Source organism: Cottoperca gobio, chromosome 14, assembly GCF_900634415.1.
Source record: "Cottoperca gobio chromosome 14, fCotGob3.1, whole genome shotgun sequence".
In the NCBI taxonomy this organism is placed as follows: Eukaryota; Metazoa; Chordata; class Actinopteri; order Perciformes; family Bovichtidae; genus Cottoperca; species Cottoperca gobio.
Window position 1 is genome coordinate 24,965,371 of NC_041368.1, and position 5,000 is coordinate 24,970,370.

The window sequence follows — 5,000 nt, forward strand, 5'->3', positions numbered from 1 at the left end:
AGGGAGAGGGAGACAGACACAGAGGGAGACAGACAGAGAGACAGAGAGGGAGACAGACAGGGAGACGGAGAGAGAGAGAAACAGAGAGAGAGAGGGAGACAGAGAGTGAGGCAGAAAGAGAGAGGGAGACAGACACAGAGGGAGACAGACAGAGAGACAGACAGAGAGGGAGACAGACGGAGAGAGAGACAGACGGAGAGAGAGACACAGAGAGAGACACAGAGAGGGAGACAGAGAGACAGACAGGGAGGGAGAGAGAGACAGAGAGAGAGACAGAGAGGGAGACGGAGAGAGACAGACAGACAGAGAGACAGAGAGGGACAGAGAGAGACAGAGAGAGAGAGAGAGAGAGAGAGAGACAGACAGACAGAGAGACAGACAGAGAGGGAGACAGAGAGAGACAGACAGAGCGACAGACTGAAAGACAGAGAGACAGACAGACAGAGAGACAGAGAGGGACAGAGAGCGAGACGGAGAGAGAGACAGAGAGGGACAGAGAGAGAGAGAAACAGAGAGAGACAGAGAGAGACAGAGAGAGATTTTGATTTTTCAAAAACACTTTATTTACATATTCTTAAAACAAACAGTTTACTCATAAAGTGTAACGAAAAATCATATTATCATATCAAAAAATATATATTTATAAATAACAATTCTATAAATATATAAAAATTATCCAATAAAAACCTGTGCAAAGTGTAAACATTCATTGTTCACAGTGCAGATAATATTTTTAAAACACCAACGTTCTTTAAAAGTGTCGAGATCCCCGGTATGTTTGTGAAACCTAAATATATATAGATATTACAGAGCCACACTGTCTTGGCCTCCTGCCCCTCTCTGTTCTCAACTCTGTTTTTCCTGCTGATTTAGGAGCTGCCACTTTTCTTTGTTGTCTTTTTTGTAGGCAGCTCCCATGATAAAAACACTCTCGGTAAAAACTACGTTAAAAAGACTAAAAACCAATGTTAAAAGAGAGAAAAACTCTGTGAGTCTCTTACACTCAGTAAAAACATGGAATACAGTCTCACGTGAGTTGCAGAAAGGGCATTTGTTAAAAACAGCAGGATTAATGACGGAGATAAAAGCGTTACAAGTGACGGCACCATGTAAAATCCTCCACTGGAGGTCGGCTGTCCGCTTTTTGAGGGGAGGTTTGTAAAAAGACCCCCACTGTGGGCTTGGTCCACTTCCTGAACCCAGTCTGTTACTCCACACAGTGGAGGGTCTGCTGCACAGGCCTTTCTTGTGGATGCTTTTGACACAGTTCATATATAGAGTCTTTTTGTCGGCTCTGTGCAGCGTCAGTCCTGCCGGGTTGGTGACCTTGAGCAGGGGACCGGTCAGTTCTCCCAGCCCTGGGCTCAGGTTGATCTCTGGAAAAGGGTCTGCTGGGTCTGGAGAAGCCTTCCCGTCACTGTAGTCTTTTATTATTCTCTTCTCCTTCCCCGATAGCCTCTGGCTCCACAGCTCCAGAATCCTCTCAGCCACTCGAGCGGAGGTCAGACCCAGCAGCAAGCCCAGGGCTCGGGCATCACTCAGCGCCGGCCCCACTGCATCCACCAGTTGCTGCAAGCACGGGGTTCTGGACCTGCAGAGCGCCACCATCAGGCTGGGTGTGCTGCTGCTGCTGACGTCCAGCCTGGCTCTGTAAATCAAAGGCTCCTTCAACAACCAGTGCAGAGAGTCCGACATTGGACACCTTTTATGATTAAAAAGGGCCCAAGACTTAAAAACACCCTGATAAAATGGAGGCAGCCCATTTAACTTTAAAAAATTAGAATCAGTTAAAAACAGAGCAGCATCCAGCCCCAGGTTATTTACACGTCTGAGAATGCAGCTGGTCACATCTCTCCACACCAAATCAGCCGGGCCGGTAAGATATTTTTGTAAAAACTGAAGTCTAAAAGTGGCTGTTCGGCTGGCCAGGTGGACAAGGCCCTGTCCCCCCTCCTCTCTGGATAAAAACAGCACCCCCTGTGGCACCCAGTGTAGACCATCCCAAAAAAAATCTACCATTTCTTTCTGCAGTTTTGCTAAAAGGCCAGAGGGAGGGTCTACACAGGTCAGACGGTGCCACAATTGGGATGCTACAAGGTTGTTTAAAACCAAAACCCTACCTTTAAAAGACATCTGAGGGAGCAGCCACTTCCACTTGGAAAGCTTTCCCTGAATTTTTTCTGTGACGTTCTCCCAGTTCTTCTGGACAATAATTTCTTTTCCTACAAACACTCCGAGATATTTCAGGCCGTCAGTTCTCCAGGTGAGGCTCTGGGGAAGAACTGGGAGACCGCCACGCCACTCCCCGACAGCGAGGGCCTCACTTTTCTTCCAATTTACCTTCGCTGCCGATGTTACACTAAAACAATCTACTATATCTGTTAAAATGTCCGCATCTCTCTGGCTTTTAATAAAAACAATAATATCATCTGCGTATGCGGATAAAACAAATCTGCTATTAAAACCAGGTAAAACCAGACCTTGTAGGTTGGAGCGTATTTTGCAGAGGAGAGGTTCCAGGGAGAGCGCATAGAGCATCCCCGACAGAGCACAGCCCTGCCGGACCCCTCTACACACTCTAAAAGGAGCACACAGAGTACCATTAAACTTCAGCACACTCTCAACTTCACTTTACAACACCTTGATCTTGCCTATGAAACCAGCGCTGAACCCAAACTTCTCCATTATTTTCCAGAGGAAGTTGTGCTCAACGCGGTCAAAAGCCTTTTCCTGGTCTAGAGAAATCAGACCAGTATCAAAGCCCAATGAGCTGGAGACCTCCAAAACATCTCGAATTAGGTAGACATTGTCTACCATGGACCTGCCGGGCACACAGTAGGTCTGGTCCCGGTGGATGACCTGCTCCATAGCCCCCCCCAGCCTGGTGGCCAGAGCTTTGGACAGAAGCTTGTAATCCACACACAGCAAAGACACAGGGCGCCAGTTTCCGATGTCCTGCAGGTTTCCTTTCTTGGGCAGGAGCGTTATCACGGCCCTGCGGCAGGACATCGGCATGGAACCAGAGGCCAGACTCTCGTTAAAAACATCTAAAAGATCTGTTGCTAAAATGTCCCAATATGCTTTAAAAAACTCAACAGTGAGGCCGTCGATGCCGGGAGCCCGCCGTCCTTGCATTTTTTGCAGAGCAGCCTGTAGCTCCCGTGTGGTCAACGGCCCCTCCAGCTGTGAGTTGGTTTGCTCTGCTACCTGAGGTAGTCCCCCTAAAAACCCCTCTAAAAACGTTTCCTCCCCCTCGTACTCACTCGAGTATAGGGAGGAATAAAAACTCACAGCCCGTGTTCTGATCTGGCTTGGTTCCGTTATCTCTTGCCCTGTGACTGAGAGCAGTGAGTGGATTACCCTCTTCTGTCCGTTCTTCTTCTCCAGGCCGAAGAAGAAACTGGATGGAGCATCCATTTCGGTGGCGTTTTGGAACCGGGACCGGACCAGTGCGCCCTGGACTTTAACGTCTAGCAGGTCGGCTAATGCCATTTTTTTTACTTTGAGGATTTCAATATATCCTCGATCTCCTGTGGACTCACTTATTTGTTCTAGTTCCACTATATCACCCTCCAGGTCTTTCATAGATCTGGTGATGTCATGTGTGACATTGAGGGTGTGCTGCTGACAAAGCATTTTAATTTCAGTCTTACCATGGTCCCACCACTGCCTAAGACTGTTAAAATCACTCTTCCTCTGCCTAAAAACACTCCAGAAATAAATAAAAGCTTCTCTAAAATTTTTATCAAATGTTAAAACTGAGTTAAAGTGCCAGTACGCGCTTCTTGGCAACACATTTCTAATAAAAACACAGCTATTTAAAACATCATTAATTTTTTGTAAAAACAACTTCCTCTCTGCACCGATTGTTGGGGCATACACATTTATAAAAACAGCATTAAAAAGGTCAAACCGGGCTTTTACTAAAAGCAACTTCCCCTCGATAAAATGCTCGACCTCCAGTGAGACTGGAGTAAAAGATTTGGAGAAGAGGAAGCCCACTCCACCACTAAGAGATGTGTTGTGGCTTAAAATGACTTCCCCTTCCCACTCCCTCCTCCAGTCTCGTTAGAGCCGTCGCTGTGCGTCTCCTGTAAAAAAAGGACATCAATGTGTTTTAATTTTGCAGTTTCAAAAATTTGTGTCCTTTTTTTAAAAACTCTGGCTCCGTTCACATTTAAAACACCCACTTTGAAAGTATCCATGGCTGAGATGTTAAAATAAGAAAAAATAAAAACAAATTAATTAATTAAGACCCCCATCATCACTGTTTATTTGTTTTTTTACTTTAAGCACCAGTTTTTTTAATCTATAAACCTCCTGCTCAATGAGGCCAGACTCTTTTTGGCTCATATGGAATCTGCTTGAGCTAATAAAAACGAGTAAATCCGGAAAATAATCCTCCACTTTTACTCCGTGTTGGTTTTTTGTGTGTTGGAGGAAAACTTTCAACATTTCAACTGAGTACATTTTTGTTTTCTGGCTGTTGGTCAGAGTAAAACCAGGGATGTCGCTGCTGTCTGACACACACTCCTCTTCACTAGCACTGTCTTCTGCCTGTCCCTGCTTCCTGCCTGTCTGTCCTTCCTCCCCGACTTTACTATTCTTGGCATCACTGGATGCACTCTGACTTTTCTTTTTCCGTTTTGTGGCAGGTTTTGTTTTTTTAACCTCTTCCTCCATCTCTGCCTCTTCTACCTGCTCACTCCACGGAACCTGTATTTTTCCTGTCCTCTCTCCTTCTACACCACCCATTTCCTCAACTACATCGCCCGCTTCCTTTTCCTCTTCTGTCCTTACCTCACTCACCTCCTCTGCCTCACTTGCCTCCTTTACCTCTCCTACTCCTACTACACTCACCTCCTCTGCATCCCCCCCCTCTTTTGCTACATCACTTACCTCCTTTAAATCTTCTACTCTCATCTCACCAACCTCCTCTGTACCACCTACCTCTTCCCCACCACCCATCTCTTCTACAGCACCTATCTCCTCTACCTCTT